This window comes from Primulina eburnea, chromosome 17 (assembly GCF_022965805.1).
Source record: "Primulina eburnea isolate SZY01 chromosome 17, ASM2296580v1, whole genome shotgun sequence".
In the NCBI taxonomy this organism is placed as follows: Eukaryota; Viridiplantae; Streptophyta; class Magnoliopsida; order Lamiales; family Gesneriaceae; genus Primulina; species Primulina eburnea.
The window spans coordinates 27049685-27071867 of NC_133117.1; the positions used below are offsets into that span (position 1 = coordinate 27049685).

General features: G+C 32.1%; 1 long non-coding RNA gene across 3 annotated transcripts; it reads right to left on the minus strand.

Moving 5' to 3' along the window:
* Positions 1 to 3408: 3408 nt before the first annotated feature.
* On the minus strand, positions 3409 to 20150 carry LOC140817738 (uncharacterized). Of its 3 annotated transcripts, XR_012114879.1 has the most exons (4): positions 17426 to 20150; positions 16395 to 16774; positions 9898 to 10277; positions 3409 to 3702 (listed from the first exon to the last, which is right to left on the minus strand). It is a non-coding gene; the product is annotated as an uncharacterized lncRNA (long non-coding RNA). The 3 variants fall into 3 exon arrangements; XR_012114877.1 differs by lacking the exon at positions 3409 to 3702 and having other exon boundaries at positions 9485 to 10277; XR_012114878.1 differs by lacking the exon at positions 3409 to 3702 and having other exon boundaries at positions 9485 to 10277; positions 17422 to 20150.
* Between the last annotated feature and the right edge of the window lie 2033 nt (positions 20151 to 22183).

Sequence of the window (22183 nt, forward strand, 5' to 3'; positions counted from 1 at the left end):
CTTTCCTGTATAACATTTAAATCTGCACCACTATCTATCATAGCAATGAAATTCTTTTTATAAGAATTATCTATTAATAAAGTAATATTAGTATACCATTTTTGAGATATTATCATACTCAAAACATATAAATGTTTTTTATTGTTATCGGTAAAGGACATATCTTGAATATTTTCAAAACTTTCAGATATTGAATTATTATTATTTTCAATGACTGAAATACGATAATTTAAACTATTATTGTTATCATGTAAAAATTTTACTTGTTGTTTAAGATTATCAATCTCTTTGACTAAATCCTGTATAGTAACTGGATTTTGTTGACTATATTTTTTCTGTAAAAGATTTTTTACTTCTTTCATAGAATAAGCTTGTTCTTGTTTAACAAGAATGTTATTATCATTACTACTTGTTGAAGCAGTATTCTCCATTTGATCAATAATTGTAGATTTTAATATTGGATCCTTAATCATTTTAAGGAATTCTAAAATATTATTGTTAGTTAAAACATTAATATTTAAATCTTGAAATTGAGACATAAGTTTATAAAACTCATCATTTTTATTATTATTATCCTCTATAAGACTAATACAATTATTGCATTCTTCTAAATCAGAAATGTCTGATTCATTATCAAGAATTTCTTCTGAATTATAGGATTCTGAAGAATTCTCAGTTTCACTATCAGAATTATTATTAGAATCCATTATTATTTTAAATAATGTTTCTTTTAGATTATCATCTATATCTAAATTATTAATTTTGTTTTTAGCCCAACATTGATTAGCATAATGTCCTGGCTTTTTACATTTTCTACAAATTATTAATTTGTTTTTGTATTTTTCTTTTTTCCTATCAGCTTTTCCTGATTCACGAATTTCTTTTCTTTTTCTTTTTCTATCTTTTTGTCTTTCAGACAAATGTCTTTTCTTATAAATTTTTTCATTATTATCTTTAATTTTCTTCTTACCTTTATTAGGTAAGTCCATACCAAATTGATCACAAAATTTACCTAATTGTTTTTTCTCTAATAAATTATGTCTTTTAATTTAATTATTTAATTTTAATTCATTACAGAGAGCTAAACCCTCTTGAATACAAGTATTAATTAAATTACCATAAGTATAATTATCATAAAAAATATTTATTTCATCTTTTCTTAAAACTTTTCTAACCCTTTCAGCAAATAAAAAAGGTAAGCCATCTATGAATTTAGCTTTCTAAAGACTATTATTACAATCTGGAATCTCATAAATTCGAGATAAGAAAGTATCTTTATACCATCTAAAATCGGTAAGTGTTTTACATTTTAGATTACTTAATAAAGTTCTAATTTGTTCACTATTATCAGTGAATTTTCCAGTAAAATGTTCAATCATAGTCAATATTAATGTATATACTACATTTTCTGATTTAATATTATTTTCTATTTTTATGGAATTAAAGATTTCATCTTTTTGAGAATAATGTAAATAATTATCCCACCAACCTTTAAGTTGGCCAGTGAATCCTGCTGTTATCATTTTAGCAATATTTTTATCAGTATTACCTGATGATTTACACACAGTACTATACATAAGCATTCTGTGAGCAGTGTTATAAATTTGTCTATCACTATAACCATCAATATTCCATTCATAAATGTTTTTCCCATTATAACTATTAGCGAAAATATATTCATTTTCTTCAATAAGAACATCCATGGGAGTAGGTTTATTATAGTAATATTTGGATGTAGTAGGTTTATCAGCCCATTTAATTTTATTAATTTCTTCATCAGAATGATTATTAATCTTTTCTAATTCTTCAAACTCTTCATTAAGGGTATTTAAATTAAGATTTCTAAATTTTTCTTCTAATAATTTTTCTATATCAGAAACAGAAGATTTAAATTTAAAATCCTTAATATCAGGAGGGGATTGTATTGAAGAAGTAGCAACAGAAACAATATTATTTTCTGGTTCTTCTATGTGAACATCTGGTTTGATTTTATTGATAGCTAAAATAATTTTATCAATGCGATCCTTAAGAGAATTTATTTCTTCTCCTATAATTGTAAGATATAAATTTGTATAATTCTGTTTTTCAATAATTTGATTTATATGTTTAACAGTAATTTGTAACATATCATTTTCAAATAATTTTGAAAAGGCAGTAAAATTTAAAATTTTATTATTCTTTTCTATAATAAAAGATTGTTGAGGAGGATAAACAGATTTTTGAATCTGTCCTGAAGAAAGTTTATAATTTCTTTCAAGAATAGAAATATAATCTATAATAAATGTTTTGAAAAACCAAAGAACAAAATGTATTAATTTATTCTGGTTTTCACAATATTTATAAAATGTTGAAACAATATATTCAAACTCTTCTTCAGAGAAACTTTTAAAGTACCAATCTCTGAAAGATTCCCATTTGGGTAAATAAAATTCTGCATTAATCTTTGCTCTAGCAGAAGATCCTTTATTAAAATCAATTTTTGATTTACTATCCATTAAATACTAAAATTCATTTCTGAAACTGTATCAGTTTTTCTAACTTTTTGAAAGTTACTTTTATGAACAATATTATTTTGATTTATAATTAAATCATCTACTATATTAGTAGATTCTAATTCTTCTCTAACTTGAGAAGTAGATGCTCTAGAAGTTTGTGGTATATCTACCATATAATCTAGAGGAGAAATAAAAGAATGACTAGATCTTGATCTAGCATATATAGAAGATGGTAATAATCTTCTTTGTTCATTATTAAACTGTATTTGAACAAATCCTTCATTATTTTGAATAACTTGTTGTAAATCTCTATTTATTATAGGATTTCTAGGAACAGCTTGTTCAATTATCCAGTTTTCTGGAAATTCAATTTCTTCCCATTTTATAGATCTACGGGTTATAATATTAGATCTATTAAAATTAGTTTCTATAAGAATAGTTTCATTTAATTTTTTATCTATTCTTTTACACATAGGATTTAGTGTAAATAATGCTTTATAATATATACGATAACAGATACATATAACTTCTGTTCAGGAGTATAATTATAACCATGAGTTTTAACATTTAATGTTAAAGAATCTAATATATTAATATCAGACAAAGATAAAGATAAATTTGGATAAACATCAAAATATACTGGACCATGAGCCAGACTTTGATTGTATAAATCATCTTGAAATTTTAAGATACATCTAACAATAGCTAAGATTTCTTTTGCTACTGTGGAATAATTTTTCTGGGCATTATTCCATTTCCCAGAATAAAATCGTATAAGATATTCTTGTTTTGTTTGAGGATCTTTTTGTTTAAGAATTCCTCCAAAACCTATATCAGAAGCATCTGTTTCTACAATTTTATCCCATAAAGGATTTGCCAGCATAAGACAAGGAAGATTCTTAACTTTATGTGAAGGCCCGAAAATCCTCGCTTTGAAAATTGCGGAAAATTAAAAATTTTCTTTTTAAAAGAACTTAAATGGCCTCATTCGTAAAATCGTCTGATAAATCAAGTTCAAAGGTTAAAATAGTCGCAGCGGAAGAAAATAAAGTCTTGCCAAAAATAACAATTTAAAAATTATCCAACTACTGATAAAAATTGTTTGCGGAATAAAATAGCAACTGCTGCACTGAGGTCCTCGGGTGCCACTACTGCTGACCCAAGCTGGCTCACTGGTCCCCGTCCTCTACCCTGACCTCATCAGTACCTACAACAATCAAGTCTAGTGAGTCTAAAGACTCAGCATGCATATATCGATGGTAACGAGTAAAATCTGAAGTAAAATATGCATGGGATAAAATATCATGTCATGAGTCATGCTGAAAATAATTTGTACTGATGCTGAAAATAATTTGTACTGATGCTGAAAATAATCTATACTCATGCTGAAAATAATCTGTAATGATGCTGAAAATAATCTGTACTGAGCAATTATAATACGTGCATAACTGAACTGATAATCACGGTAAAAACGTTTGCTCCTTGGAGCCCTGTACTGAAATAACTGGTAAAATTTTCTGTTGAGATTATGTTTTACGCCTGTGGCCATTGCACTAAGCTGAACTGATCGGTAACTGATTACCGGGGAGCCTGAAACTGAGCTGACGGTCACTGAAGACCCGATGGTACCATCCGTAACTGATAGGTCACTGGCGACCTGATGATACCAACCTGAACTGAGCGGTCACTGGCGACCGTATAATAATGCTCCCACATAGTGAATGAACCACAAGCCATATCGCATAAATCTCAAAAATGAATATTTTCTATGCACGTAATATAATTAACCAACATAATTAAATATGAACAATTAAAATCATGTACTTGCGATATTTAAAAATACCTATATGACTTGATTGAGGTTTAGAAAAAGTATATACATGCCTTGGTTTGTTTTGACAGAAAACAAACGAAATAACGACGCGGCGCGGCGGAGACGGAGTGCTCATCTTTTCCTCATTAATTCCTTTAAATTAAGCATGCACCATAATTATTATAATAGCGTAAAAATCGTAAACGTGATGCATGAACATTTAAAAATATTTTGATTCGTGCTCAAGGCGCTGCTAGTACTAAAATCTCACTCCGAGTGCAAAATTACCATTTTGCCCCTGGAAACTAAAAAAATTATCGTTTCACCCCTAAACATAAATTTCACGTTTTTGACATTTTATTAATTCCATTGACTCTAAAATGTTCCAAATAATTATTTAAGTCTACATGAATTTTCTCATATTTATATTTGGCTTAAATCGATGACTTTTACATTAATCTCTAAATACAACATATTAATGCATTTTAAATCCCGAATTAAACCAAACCTTAGCATAAAATTCCCAAATTAAAAACTTAGACTTCTAATAATTATTTGAGCTTAAATATAATTTCCCATAATTTTATTAAGCTTAAATCTAGACGTTTCAATTAATTCTTTAATTAACGTTTCGTGCGGCGATAAATCCCGAATAATTCCAAAACTCATTATTTTGATCCAAAACTTACCAAACTCCTAAAATTGTCCCAAAACATATTTAAAAGTATTCCTAGACGTAAACTCGAGCCCATTTTACAACTTAACCGAATTATTTTAAAACTTATACCGGAGTCCCGGTTTTAACCCGAATCGACTCAAAACTTATCTAAAATTTCCCCAACTTTTCTCCATATCTTACAAACAATAAAATATCTTAAAATCATGTCATGAAGTCCCTAAACACACGGCTGAAACTTCCAGCAAATAAAAACTCTCGGTCCCACATTTTGAATAATTAAACTCCAACACTTGTCTCCCACCCCTTAAATAATCGGTGCACCTTTCTCCCCTCACGTGACCCACCTTACAAACATTATTAAGCTCCTAAAACTTAACCACAGCCCTTAAACCTTCGGTGATAGTGACAGGACCACACAAACTCTCGGCCCCTTCCCTCTTCACCTCTCGGCCGTACCCCTCTCCTTATTCTAAAGCCATCCGTTTCACCCCAACGCACCAGCCATGAACCAAGACATCAAGGACCTAGTCCTGACCCTAAGGAACACCCTGAACCAACGTCGCTGCTCCCAAGCAAACGGCTAACAGCTAGTAACCGAGGACAACCCCAAGCTCCCTACCGAGACCCGTGCGCCTCTACTTGAACCGATCGAACTCTCCGTCCCTCCAGCCAGCTTCAAGCCGCATCAGACCCCATCTCAGATCCATCAGGATCTGGTCCAGGGCTGGAGGAGGCTCTCGCACAGCTGGTGTAACCCGTGAGCTTAGATCGAACCTCCTACACCCAACCTCGATCTGCAAGACCCTCTTAGTTCTACCCTGAACCTATCAACCTCACGTTCCTGCGCTTATAACTCACACTCTCGATCTGCACAAGTCTTCGAAGATCTATTACAGCAGCTCCTTGCACTATATAACAGAAAACATGAGTGGCAATGAAGGAAATGCAACATGCAAACCAAAACCGAAAAACTTTCATGTTCTTGGTGGGATCGGGAGTTTGCTACAATAAATCACACAACAGCATGTATATGGCGTATGAGATGCATAAAAGAGAGTACAAAGCGTGCCTGATGATTTTGAAGATCAAGAACGGTGCGAGGGAACCCGGATGAATTTCTTTAGAAAGAACAAGAGGAAACCGAAACCTTCTCAGCTGAAGAATGCTGAAATCCCACAATAAAGTTGAAGGGGAGAGTGGTTGTCGGCTGTGAGAGAAGAATTAAAATGATGCCATGTGATGATCTTAATTGATGGACAAACGCACGAGACGGACTTTTCTTTCAAGGGTGGGAAGGAAACCGATGGGGCCTAAATCTTTAAGATGAAAACGTGGGTGTGTTTGCTGCTGAGGAGGTGTCGACTACTTGGAATCATTAGGTGTAGGATAAATGATATTTAAGGATTAATTAAGTAGTTAACAAATTAGTTTATGAGCTTAAATTGTTTAATTAAAAGATTAAAAAGATAATTAATCTCTATAAACTCGAAAGTAAGATCATTAAGCTCAAACTCACTAACGAAAAATATTTCGAGTTGAAAAGATTTTGAAATGATTAGTCGAATCCTTAAAAAGTCTCCCGATTCGATAAAATTTGAGTACCGATTAAAAATAAAATCTTACGGGTAAAAATACCCAAAAATTTCCATTTTTGTAAAATACACTTAAAAATGCTAAACCTTAATTTATAAAAATAAAATCATGTAATAAAATAAATTTTTCCGAAAATTCTCCGGTCTCCGATCCTCGTCCGAACGTGAAACGCAACTTAAAAATCTTAATGTACGAACTTTTAAAATTTCATGAACTAAATTCCATCATGCATTAATTATGCATAAATTACATAAAATAATTAAAAACCTAATTTAATGAAATAACATGCTAAATTACCACCTCTTAAATAAGTTTTTATTAACTTATCTCAATACTCCATCTCCAGTCCGGCCTCACTGAAATAACTGAAATGCTAAAAAAATCAACTACTGAACTGAACTAATAAAATAATTAACCTCAAAGAAATGCATTTAAAATAATCATGCAATGAAGTTAAATTAAATTAAAAATCTAGAATTATGCATGACTTATACGTAGACTGATTTACGGGTTCTACAATCCTTCCCCCTTAAAAGAAATTTCGTCCTCGAAATTCGCTTATCCTCATTAAACGAAAAGTTTAGACTCTTAATTCTAGAATCATAATAATTCACGCTTCCGCTGCGCTACTCTGATAATATAAATGTTAATCTGTCTTTATGTCTTCTCAATTCTAATTAAATTGTCTACTGAATCCTTGATTGTGAATCACAACTTAAAACGACTTGGGTGACTTAGTTCTAATCTACTATGACCTCGAATTTGGCTTATCTCGCAATTCCTCAAACTAGAGATGGATGTTCAAACTTACCGCACCTTGCTTTTCTTATATCATGCCCGCGATGTTCATCGACCTATTACCTTAGCATTTATGCAGTTCAACTTAAGAAGTCTTGGCACCAAAAGTTAATGATCGGATACTATCCTCGGTAATACACTAAAAAAATTAAACCTTATCTCACCCCATAATAATATTAGCTTAAGATAATTGAATCGAATCTTTATCTTATGGCACCAAACTTACATAACTTAATTATTTACAAGTACATCCCAAATATAAAATTGTTGTCAACCTTTAATTTCGAGTAAGGGATACGACAAGTATAAAAGTCTATAAAATTTTTAAACAAATTAATTATGACATCTCATTATAATAATGAGATATGATATACATAATTATTTAAACATATCTAATATTATATACACCATATTTATACCATAAAATTATACAAATACATACATATACCAACGGTCATAAAACGGTAACAAACGGCTATATTTTTTTTTTCTCTATAAATACCATCTCACAAATACATTCAATCACTCCAACTTTCTCTACTTCTCTAAAACTTATTCTTCATCAAATTATTCGAAGAAAAAGAAGATGTCTCTTGCAAATTTATTTTAATTATTTTAGTTATTATGTTTACGATTCTTGTATTTATCGGAGAATATCCTCCTCAGGTTTTTTCTTTATTTTTAGGATTACTTGTAATTGTTGTTTATCCATTACTTTGTATTACAATCTTCATTAATTATTAAAATGCATCGTGATTTGTCGTACCACCATGGCAAACTTTTAGATTTCTTACTCAATAAAAATCTTAATATTCATTGATTGATAACTTATGTTGAACACCACTAATTCCCTTTTGTATTTATTTCACCCAAAATTTCGTATGATCAACTATACCATAATAATTTGAAATTCAACCTTACGCAACCCAAATAGTTTTGGATACATAATTCCAACACACATTCACTTATTCCCAAGTTTCTTCATAACTTACAAAAAAATTTCTCAAGACAAAATGTTTACCTTAATTCTTACATGCGTCGTCTATCGAATAACCTAATCATCAATCATACCCAACCTTATAGAAATATCAAATTCCAACAAAGGTACAAGCTTAACTGTTACATTCATGACTAAAACTTATGACACATCAAACTTATAGTTCCCAAAAATTTACTAACTCAATGTTTATCCTTATAACTTAACTAACCGATCAAATTTTTCTTAAATCGTCGTCACTTTAAATTCTTAATTTGCCACAATATTAATTATTCACTAACGCTTAAATTTTCACGCATAAGATTGATTCATCCTACGATGTCCTTGGTTACCATTGATTATAACATTATAATCCAAATATCTAAATATTCTACATTTCCTTCGAGCCTAAATAACCAAAAATTTCTATCATTTAAACCGTTCAATTCTCACTTACTACTAAATAAGTTCTCAAGTTTCTTAAAATTGAAAAATTAAATCTTACTTTCCTCGAATATCGTCCATTTTTTTTATATAATCTCGAAAATTGCACAATTATCCATGAGTCCTCAGTATTCCCAATTTCATTTTATAGATTTCCCGCATCATAAGGTTCAATAGCCTTAAGTTTATTAAACCCAAAATTAATTCCCATAACACGTCTTACATTTCTATAAATACTTAAAATCCCAAGTGTTTCTCAAAAGCTCGCAATTACATCCTTAAAATTTTGAAACTTGCACTCTGGCCCTTACAGTTTTCCAAATTTACATTTTGGCCCTACAACTCTTCGAAATTTGCATCATTGTCCCATAAAATTTTTCATCTTTACCTCATTAAACTTTTAAATTCTCGAACTCAGAATTAAATCCCAAAATATTGTAAATTCAAAAATAGTCCCTTAGAATTTTGTTTTGCACCTAGGTCCTCAAATTATGGGTTATTACAATTGGATCCTTAAAATTCTTACTTTATGCAATTTAATCCTTAAATCCAACTAGGTAGAGCATGCATCCGAAATAATTTCTACAATTTTATACTTCCCAAGAATCGTCGTAGTCTTCGAATCATTAATCTTTACAGGGAATCCTCAAAATTTAATTCAACTAGCAACCATGAACCATCATTAATTTCTTGTAAATTCTACAAGTCCCGAAAACATTCATAATCTTTAAGTTTAACTTATAGCCCATAAGTAGAACATCAGTACTACTAACCCAAAAATTAATATAGTCAAATATTTTACGACCTCTCCTAATGCCCAATAGAAAAATTCTTATTTATGTCCGGTGGGGGTGGAGATGCATTTCCCTCCTACCTCTGATACTCACCGTCCTCATGACGGCGCTCATCATCCCTCGCGCGCTAAACAAGGCGTCTAGAAGGCATATTGTTCCATACATAACCCGTACGTAACTAACATGCATAATTCCATAATTTATTTTAACTGAACTCTGAAATCCTGAAAATCTGGAAGCATACTGACAAAATAATTCATGCTTTAAATAAAATGCTGAACAAAATGCTGAACTGTAAAACTTACAGACCGAAGACGTGACTTCGTGAGCTTCTCGTGGTCAGTAGTAGTGTAACCCTTTACAAGAACATAGGCTCTGATACCAACTGTGAAGGCCCGAAAATCCTCGCTTTGAAAATTGCGGAAAATTAAAAATTTTCTTTTTAAAAGAACTTAAATGGCCTCATTCGTAAAATCGTCTGATAAATCAAGTTCAAAGGTTAAAATAGTCGCAGCGGAAGAAAATAAAGTCTTGCCAAAAATAACAATTTAAAAATTATCCAACTACTGATAAAAATTGTTTGCGGAATAAAATAGCAACTGCTGCACTGAGGTCCTCGGGTGCCACTACTGCTGACCCAAGCTGGCTCACTGGTCCCCGTCCTCTACCCTGACCTCATCAGTACCTACAACAATCAAGTCTAGTGAGTCTAAAGACTCAGCATGCATATATCGATGGTAACGAGTAAAATCTGAAGTAAAATATGCATGGGATAAAATATCATGTCATGAGTCATGCTGAAAATAATTTGTACTGATGCTGAAAATAATTTGTACTGATGCTGAAAATAATCTATACTCATGCTGAAAATAATCTGTAATGATGCTGAAAATAATCTGTACTGAGCAATTATAATACGTGCATAACTGAACTGATAATCACGGTAAAAACGTTTGCTCCTTGGAGCCCTGTACTGAAATAACTGGTAAAATTTTCTGTTGAGATTATGTTTTACGCCTGTGGCCATTGCACTAAGCTGAACTGATCGGTAACTGATTACCGGGGAGCCTGAAACTGAGCTGACGGTCACTGAAGACCCGATGGTACCATCCGTAACTGATAGGTCACTGGCGACCTGATGATACCAACCTGAACTGAGCGGTCACTGGCGACCGTATAAATAATGCTCCCACATAGTGAATGAACCACAAGCCATATCGCATAAATCTCAAAAATGAATATTTTCTATGCACGTAATATAATTAACCAACATAATTAAATATGAACAATTAAAATCATGTACTTGCGATATTTAAAAATACCTATATGACTTGATTGAGGTTTAGAAAAAGTATATACATGCCTTGGTTTGTTTTGACAGAAAACAAACGAAATAACGACGCGGCGCGGCGGAGACGGAGTGCTCATCTTTTCCTCATTAATTCCTTTAAATTAAGCATGCACCATAATTATTATAATAGCGTAAAAATCGTAAACGTGATGCATGAACATTTAAAAATATTTTGATTCGTGCTCAAGGCGCTGCTAGTACTAAAATCTCACTCCGAGTGCAAAATTACCATTTTGCCCCTGGAAACTAAAAAAATTATCGTTTCACCCCTAAACATAAATTTCACGTTTTTGACATTTTATTAATTCCATTGACTCTAAAATGTTCCAAATAATTATTTAAGTCTACATGAATTTTCTCATATTTATATTTGGCTTAAATCGATGACTTTTACATTAATCTCTAAATACAACATATTAATGCATTTTAAATCCCGAATTAAACCAAACCTTAGCATAAAATTCCCAAATTAAAAACTTAGACTTCTAATAATTATTTGAGCTTAAATATAATTTCCCATAATTTTATTAAGCTTAAATCTAGACGTTTCAATTAATTCTTTAATTAACGTTTCGTGCGGCGATAAATCCCGAATAATTCCAAAACTCATTATTTTGATCCAAAACTTACCAAACTCCTAAAATTGTCCCAAAACATATTTAAAAGTATTCCTAGACGTAAACTCGAGCCCATTTTACAACTTAACCGAATTATTTTAAAACTTATACCGGAGTCCCGGTTTTAACCCGAATCGACTCAAAACTTATCTAAAATTTCCCCAACTTTTCTCCATATCTTACAAACAATAAAATATCTTAAAATCATGTCATGAAGTCCCTAAACACACGGCTGAAACTTCCAGCAAATAAAAACTCTCGGTCCCACATTTTGAATAATTAAACTCCAACACTTGTCTCCCACCCCTTAAATAATCGGTGCACCTTTCTCCCCTCACGTGACCCACCTTACAAACATTATTAAGCTCCTAAAACTTAACCACAGCCCTTAAACCTTCGGTGATAGTGACAGGACCACACAAACTCTCGGCCCCTTCCCTCTTCACCTCTCGGCCGTACCCCTCTCCTTATTCTAAAGCCATCCGTTTCACCCCAACGCACCAGCCATGAACCAAGACATCAAGGACCTAGTCCTGACCCTAAGGAACACCCTGAACCAACGTCGCTGCTCCCAAGCAAACGGCTAACAGCTAGTAACCGAGGACAACCCCAAGCTCCCTACCGAGACCCGTGCGCCTCTACTTGAACCGATCGAACTCTCCGTCCCTCCAGCCAGCTTCAAGCCGCATCAGACCCCATCTCAGATCCATCAGGATCTGGTCCAGGGCTGGAGGAGGCTCTCGCACAGCTGGTGTAACCCGTGAGCTTAGATCGAACCTCCTACACCCAACCTCGATCTGCAAGACCCTCTTAGTTCTACCCTGAACCTATCAACCTCACGTTCCTGCGCTTATAACTCACACTCTCGATCTGCACAAGTCTTCGAAGATCTATTACAGCAGCTCCTTGCACTATATAACAGAAAACATGAGTGGCAATGAAGGAAATGCAACATGCAAACCAAAACCGAAAAACTTTCATGTTCTTGGTGGGATCGGGAGTTTGCTACAATAAATCACACAACAGCATGTATATGGCGTATGAGATGCATAAAAGAGAGTACAAAGCGTGCCTGATGATTTTGAAGATCAAGAACGGTGCGAGGGAACCCGGATGAATTTCTTTAGAAAGAACAAGAGGAAACCGAAACCTTCTCAGCTGAAGAATGCTGAAATCCCACAATAAAGTTGAAGGGGAGAGTGGTTGTCGGCTGTGAGAGAAGAATTAAAATGATGCCATGTGATGATCTTAATTGATGGACAAACGCACGAGACGGACTTTTCTTTCAAGGGTGGGAAGGAAACCGATGGGGCCTAAATCTTTAAGATGAAAACGTGGGTGTGTTTGCTGCTGAGGAGGTGTCGACTACTTGGAATCATTAGGTGTAGGATAAATGATATTTAAGGATTAATTAAGTAGTTAACAAATTAGTTTATGAGCTTAAATTGTTTAATTAAAAGATTAAAAAGATAATTAATCTCTATAAACTCGAAAGTAAGATCATTAAGCTCAAACTCACTAACGAAAAATATTTCGAGTTGAAAAGATTTTGAAATGATTAGTCGAATCCTTAAAAAGTCTCCCGATTCGATAAAATTTGAGTACCGATTAAAAATAAAATCTTACGGGTAAAAATACCCAAAAATTTCCATTTTTGTAAAATACACTTAAAAATGCTAAACCTTAATTTATAAAAATAACTCATGTAATAAAATAATTTTTCTGAAAATTCTCCGGTCTCCTATCCTCGTCCGAACATGAAACGCAACTAAAAAATCTTAATGCACGAACTTTTAAAATTTCATGAACTAAATTACATCATGCATTAATTATGCATAAATTACATAAAATAATTAAAAACATAATTTAATGAAATAACATGCTAAATTACCACTTCTTAAATAAGTTTTTATTAACTTATCTCAATACTCCATCTCCAGTCCGGCCTCACTGAAATAACTGAAATGCTAAAAAAAATCAACTACTGAACTGAACTAATAAAATAATTAACTTCAAAGAAATGCATTTAAAATAATCATGCAATGAAGTTAAATAAAATTTAAAAATCTAGAATTATGCATGACTTATACGTAGACTGATTTACGGGTTCTACATCATAATAATTCACGCTTCCGCTGCGCTACTCTGATAATATAAATGTTAATCTGTCTTTATGTCTTCTCAATTCTAATTAAATTGTCTACTGAATCCTTGATTGTGAATCACAACTTAAAACGACTTGGGTGACTTAGTTCTAATCTACTATGACCTCGAATTTGGCTTATCTCGCAATTCCTCAAACTAGAGATGGATGTTCAAACTTACCGCACCTTGCTTTTCTTATATCATGCCCGCGATGTTCATCGACCTATTACCTTAGCATTTATGCAGTTCAACTTAAGAAGTCTTGGCACCAAAAGTTAATGATCGGATACTATCCTCGGTAATACACTAAAAAAATTAAACCTTATCTCACCCCATAATAATATTAGCTTAAGATAATTGAATCGAATCTTTATCTTATGGCACCAAACTTACATAACTTAATTATTTACAAGTACATCCCAAATATAAAATTGTTGTCAACCTTTAATTTCGAGTAAGGGATACGACAAGTATAAAAGTCTATAAAATTTTTAAACAAATTAATTATGACATCTCATTATAATAATGAGATATGATATACATAATTATTTAAACATATCTAATATTATATACACTATATTTATACCATAAAATTATACAAATACATACATATACCAACGGTCATAAAACGGTAACAAACGGCTATATTTTTCTTTCTCTCTATAAATACCATCTCACAAATACATTCAATCACTCCAACTTTCTCTACTTCTCTAAAACTTATTCTTCATCAAATTATCCGAAGAAAAAGAAGATGTCTCTTGCAAATTTATTTTTAATTATTTTAGTTATTATGTTTACGATTCTTGTATTTATCGGAGAATATCCTCCTCAGGTTTTTTCTTTATTTTTAGGATTACTTGTAATTGTTGTTTATCCATTACTTTATATTACAATCTTCATTAATTATTAAAATGCATCGTGATTTGTCGTACCACCATGGCAAACTTTTAGATTTCTTACTTAATAAAAATCTTAATATTCATTGATTGATAACTTATGTTGAACACCACTAATTCCCTTTTGTATTTATTTCACCCAAAATTTCGTATGATCAACTATACCATATAATTTGAAATTCAACCTTACGCAACCCAAATAGTTTTGGATACATAATTCCAACACACATTCACTTATTCCCAAGTTTCTTCATAACTTACAAAAAATTTCTCAAGACAAAATGTCTACCTTAATTCTTACATGCGTCGTCTATCGAATAACCTAATCATCAATCATACCCAACCTTATAGAAATATCAAATTCCAACAAAGGTACAAGCTTAACTGTTACATTCATGACTAAAACTTATGACACATCAAACTTATATTCCCAAAAATTTACTAACTCAATGTTTATCCTTATAACTTAACTAACCGATCAAATTTTTCTTAAATCGTCGTCACTTTAAATTCTTAATTTGCCACAATATTATTTCACTAACGCTTAAATTTTCACGCATAAGATTGATTCATCCTACGATGTCCTTGGTTACCATTGATTATAACATTATAACCCAAATATCTAAATATTCTACATTTCCTTCGAGCCTAAATAACCAAAAATTTCTATCATTTAAACCGTTCAATTCTCACTTACTACTAAATAAGTTCTCAAGTTTCTTAAAATTGAAAAATTAAATCTTACTTTCCTCGAATATCGTCCATTTTTTTTTATAATCTCGAAAATTGCACAATTATCCATGAGTCCTCAGTATTCCCAATTTCATTTTATAGATTTCCCGCATCATAAGGTTCAATAGCCTTAAGTTTATTAAACCCAAAATTAATTCCCATAACACGTCTTACATTTCTATAAATACTTAAAATCCCAAGTGTTTCTCAAAAGCTCGCAATTACATCCTTAAAATTTTGGAACTTGCACTCTGGCCCTTACAGTTTTCCAAATTTACATTTTGGCCCTACAACTCTTCGAAATTTGCATCATTGTCCCCATAAAATTTTTCATCTTTACCTCATTAAACTTTTAAATTCTCAAACTCAGAATTAAATCCCAAAATATTGTAAATTCAAAAATAGTCCCTTAGAATTTTGTTTTGCACCTAGGTCCTCAAATTATGGGTTATTACAATTGGATCCTTAAAATTCTTACTTTATGCAATTCAATCCTTAAATCCAACTAGGTAGAGCATGCATCCGAAATAATTTCTACAATTTTATACTTCCCAAGAATCGTCGTAGTCTTCGAATCATTAATACTTACAGGGAATCCTCAAAATTTAATTCAACTAGCAACCATGAACCATCATTAATTTCTTGTAAATTCTACAAGTCCCGAAAACATTCATAATCTTTAAGTTTAACTTATAGCCCATAAGTAGAACATCAGTACTACTAACCCAAAAATTAATATAGTCAAATATTTTACGACCTCTCCTAATGCCCAATAGAAAAATTCTTATTTATGTCCGGTGGGGGTGGAGATGCATTTCCCTCCTACCTCTGATGCTCACCGTCCTCATGACGGCGCTCATCATCCCTCGCGCGCTAAACAAGGCGTCTAGAAGGCATATTGTTCCATACATAACCCATACGTAACCAACATGCATAATTCCATAATTTATTCAAATTTAAATACTGAACGATAAAAATCTGGACGTAATATATATTTCATGAAGACATGCTGTTAAATAATCCATGCTTTAAATAAAATGCTGTAATGTAAAACTTACAGACCGAAGACGTGACTTCGTGAGCTTCTCGTGGTCAGTAGTAGTGTAACCATTTACAAGAACATAGGCTCTGATACCAACTGTGAAGGCCCGAAAATCCTCGCTTTGAAATTTGCGGAAAATTAAAAATTTTCTTTTTAAAAGAACTTAAATGGCCTCATTCATAAAATCACTGATGAATCAAGTTCAATGTTTAAAATTAAAGCAGCGGAAGAAAATACAGTTTGTCAACAAGTACAATTTAAAAAAATGTCCAATGACTGATAAAAATTTGTTTGCGGAATAAAATAAACACTGCTGCACTGAGGTCCTCGGGTGCCACTACTGCCGGCCCAAGCTGACTCACTGGTCCCCGTCCTCGGCCCTGGCCTCATCAGTACCTACAACAATCAAGTCTAGTGAGCCTAAAGACTCAGCATGCATATATCGCAGGTAACGAGTAAAAATCTGAAGTAAAATATGCATGGATAAAATATCATGTCATGAGGTATACTTAAAATAATCTGTACTCATGCTGTAAATAATCTGTACTGATGCTGAAAATAATCTGTACTGATGCTGAAAATAATCTGTACTGATGCTGAAAAAAATCTGTACTGAGCAATTATAATACGTGCATAACTGAACTGATAATCACAGTAAAAATGTTTGCTCCTTGGAGCCCTGTACTGAAATAACTGGTAAAATTTTCTGTTGAGATTATGTTTTACGCCTGTGGCCACTGCACTAAGCTGAAACTGATCGGTAACTGGCTACCGGGGAGGCTGAAACTGACTGACTGAGCTGTCCGATCACTGGCGACCGGGTGGTACCATACTGAACTGATCGGTCACTGGCGACCGTATAAAATAACCCTCCCACATAGTGAATGAACCACAAGCCATATCGCATAAATCTCAAAAATGAATATTTTCTATGCACGTAATATAATTAACCAACATAATTAAATATGAACAATTAAAATCATGTACTTGCGATATTTAAAAATATCTATATGACTTGATTGAGGTTTAGAAAAAGTATATACATGCCTTGGTTTGTTTTGACAGAAAACAAACGAAATAACGACGCGGCGCGGCGGAGACGGAGTGCTCTTCATTTTCTTACTTTTCTCTCTCTTAATTCCTTTAAATCAAGAATGCACCAATATTTATTATAATAGCGTAAAAATCGTAAACGTGATGCATGAACATTTAAAAATATTATGATTCGTGCTCAGGGCGCTGCTAGGACTAAAATCTCACCCCGGGTGCAAAATTACCATTTTGCCCCTGGAAACTAAAAAATTATCGTTTCACCCCTAAACATAAATTTCACGTTTTTGACATTTTATTAATTCCATTGACTCTAAAATGTTCCAAATAATTATTTAAGTCTACATGAATTTTCTCATATTTATATTTGGCTTAAATCGATGACTTTTACATTAATCTCTAAATACAACATATTAATGCATTTTAAATCCCGAATTAAACCAAACCTTAGCATAAAATTCCCAAATTAAAAACTTAGACTTCTAATAATTATTTGAGCTTAAATATAATTTCCCATAATTTTATTAAGCTTAAATCTAGACGTTTCAATTAATTCTTTAATTAACGTTTCGTGCGGCGATAAATCCCGAATAATTCCAAAACTCATTATTTTGATCCAAAACTTACCAAACTCCTAAAATTGTCCCAAAACATATTTAAAAGTATTCCTAGACGTAAACTCGAGCCCATTTTACAACTTAACCGAATTATTTTAAAACTTATACCGGAGTCCCGGTTTTAACCCGAATCGACTCAAAACTTATCTAAAATTTCCCCAACTTTTCTCCATATCTTACAAACAATAAAATATCTTAAAATCATGTCATGAAGTCCCTAAACACACGGCTGAAACTTCCAGCAAATAAAAACTCTCGGTCCCACATTTTGAATAATTAAACTCCAACACTTGTCTCCCACCCCTTAAATAATCGGTGCACCTTTCTCCCTCACGTGACCCACCTTACAAACATTATTAAGCTCCTAAAACTTAACCACAGCCCTTAAACCTTCGGTGATAGTGACAGGACCACACAAACTCTCGGCCCCTTCCCTCTTCACCTCTCGGCCGTACCCCTCTCCTTATTCTAAAGCCATCCGTTTCACCCCAACGCACCAGCCATGAACCAAGACATCAAGGACCTAGTCCTGACCCTAAGGAACACCCTGAACCAACGTCGCTGCTCCCAAGCAAACGGCTAACAGCTAGTAACCGAGGACAACCCCAAGCTCCCTACCGAGACCCGTGCGCCTCTACTTGAACCGATCGAACTCTCCGTCCCTCCAGCCAGCTTCAAGCCGCATCAGACCCCATCTCAGATCCATCAGGATCTGGTCCAGGGCTGGAGGAGGCTCTCGCACAGCTGGTGTAACCCGTGAGCTTAGATCGAACCTCCTACACCCAACCTCGATCTGCAAGACCCTCTTAGTTCTACCCTGAACCTATCAACCTCACGTTCCTGCGCTTATAACTCACACTCTCGATCTGCACAAGTCTTCGAAGATCTATTACAGCAGCTCCTTGCACTATATAACAGAAAACATGAGTGGCAATGAAGGAAATGCAACATGCAAACCAAAACCGAAAAACTTTCATGTTCTTGGTGGGATCGGGAGTTTGCTACAATAAATCACACAACAGCATGTATATGGCGTATGAGATGCATAAAAGAGAGTACAAAGCGTGCCTGATGATTTTGAAGATCAAGAACGGTGCGAGGGAACCCGGATGAATTTCTTTAGAAAGAACAAGAGGAAACCGAAACCTTCTCAGCTGAAGAATGCTGAAATCCCACAATAAAGTTGAAGGGGAGAGTGGTTGTCGGCTGTGAGAGAAGAATTAAAATGATGCCATGTGATGATCTTAATTGATGGACAAACGCACGAGACGGACTTTTCTTTCAAGGGTGGGAAGGAAACCGATGGGGCCTAAATCTTTAAGATGAAAACGTGGGTGTGTTTGCTGCTGAGGAGGTGTCGACTACTTGGAATCATTAGGTGTAGGATAAATGATATTTAAGGATTAATTAAGTAGTTAACAAATTAGTTTATGAGCTTAAATTGTTTAATTAAAAGATTAAAAAGATAATTAATCTCTATAAACTCGAAAGTAAGATCATTAAGCTCAAACTCACTAACGAAAAATATTTCGAGTTGAAAAGATTTTGAAATGATTAGTCGAATCCTTAAAAAGTCTCCCGATTCGATAAAATTTGAGTACCGATTAAAAATAAAATCTTACGGGTAAAAATACCCAAAAATTTCCATTTTTGTAAAATACACTTAAAAATGCTTAACCTTAATTTATAAAAATAAAATCATGTAATAAAATAAATTTTTCCGAAAATTCTCCGGTCTCCGATCCTCGTCCGAACGTGAAACGCAACTTAAAAATCTTAATGTACGAACTTTTAAAATTTCATGAACTAAATTCCATCATGCATTAATTATGCATAAATTACATAAAATAATTAAAAACCTAATTTAATGAAATAACATGCTAAATTACCACCTCTTAAATAAGTTTTTATTAACTTATCTCAATACTCCATCTCCAGTCCGGCCTCACTGAAATAACTGAAATGCTAAAAAAATCAACTACTGAACTGAACTAATAAAATAATTAACCTCAAAGAAATGCATTTAAAATAATCATGCAATGAAGTTAAATTAAATTTAAAAATCTAGAATTATGCATGACTTATACGTAGACTGATTTACGGGTTCTACACTTTATCTTTAATAATCTGAACAGCTTTAGTATGCTTATCTGTCCAAGGTAAAGGATTTTTCTTAAGTCTATCATATAAGATAGCAGAATCCATAGTAAGATTTTGAATATAAGGGGAAATATAATTTAAACTCTCTAAAAATCTTTGCAACTGAGTTTTATCATTAATTATATCAGGAAATTTTGAACCAAATTCAATACTTCTTTGAATAGGAATTATTTTTCCCTTTTCAATCATATGACCAAGAAATCTAATATTAGTTTGAAATAAAATCATTTTAGATTTTGAAATAACAAGACCATTTTGAATAACAATATTTTTAAACATTTCTAAATGTTTAAAATGTGTTTCAATGTCATTTGAGAATACTAAGATATCATCTATATAAACAATTATAAAATTGCTATAATTATAAAAAATATCATTCATAATTTGTTGAAATTCTGAAGGGGCATTTTTAAGGCCAAATGGCATTACTGTCCATTCATAATGTCCTATAGGAACATTAAAAGCAGTTTTATATCTATCAGATTCTTTTATTTGAATCTGCCAAAATCCCGATTTTAAATCAAATTTTGAGAATATAATTGCATGAACTAATCTGTCTAATAAATCTTTTTTATTAGGAATAGGATGCCTAATCCATTTTAAAACCTTATTAAGGGGTTTATAGTTTATGACTAATCTAGGAACACCTCTTTCCTGCTCTGAATGTTTATTGACATAAAAAGCAGTACAAGACCAAGGAGATTGAGAAGGTTTTATTAAATCTTTATCTAACAAAAAATGAATTTCATTCTTGCATAATTCTAAATATTCAGAATTCATTTGACAAGGACGAGCCTTAGTAGGAATATTCTTTTCCTCAAAATTCTCTTCATATGGAAGAGAGATGATATGCTTCTTTCTATTCCAAAAAGCATTTGGTAAATCATTACATATTTCTAATGAAAATTTATTATAAATAATTTTTATTTTTTCCTGTAATTTAGGATTCTGTAATTTATCATCTATTGTAAGAAATTTTATTTCTTCTTTTAAAGAATTTATTTGAAAGGTTTTTCTTTCAATCTGTTCTTGTAATTCATTTAAAATTCTATGAACAGGTTTAGTTATAAACTTAAAGGAAATAGGATTACCTTGAAAAGTTCCTATAATACCTGTTTCATCAACATAGGTTAAAGGATATATTTGATAAATAAAAGGAAGACCAAGTATAAGTTGGCTAGAAATATCTTTTGCTAATAAAAAACTGGTTTGAATACAGTTTTTATCTTTGCAAATATAAGCTTTAGGTAATTTATAATTTATTTCTAAAGGTTCTCCTCCTGCATGAGAAAGAGAATGAGTAGTTTTATGAAAATATTTTGTAGGAATTAATCCTTCCTGTATAACATTTAAATCTGCACCACTATCTATCATAGCAATGAAATTCTTTTTATAAGAATTATCTATTAATAAAGTAATATTAGTATACTATTTTTGAGATATTATCATACTCAAAATAGATAAATTTTTTTTATTGTTATCCGTAAAGGACATATCTTGAATATTTTCAAAACTTTCAGATATTGAATTATTATTATTTTCAATGACTGAAATACGATAATTTAAATTATTATTGTTATCATGTAAAAATTTTACTTGTTGTTTAAGATTATCAATCTCTTTAACTAAATCCTGTATAGTAACTGGATTTTGTTGACTATATTTTTTCTGTAAAAGATTTTTTACTTCTTTCATAGAATAAGCTTGTTCTTGTTTAACAAGAATGTTATTATCATTACTACTTGTTGAAGCTGTATTCTCCATTTGATCAATAATTGTAGATTTTAATATTGGATCCTTAATCATTTTAAGGAATTCTAAAATATTATTGTTAGTTAAAACATTAATATTTAAATCTTGAAATTGAGACATAAGTTTATAAAACTCATCATTTTTATTATTATTATCCTCTATAGGACTAATACAAGATTTTCCTTGTATACAATTATTGCAATCTTCTAAATCAGAAATGTCTGAT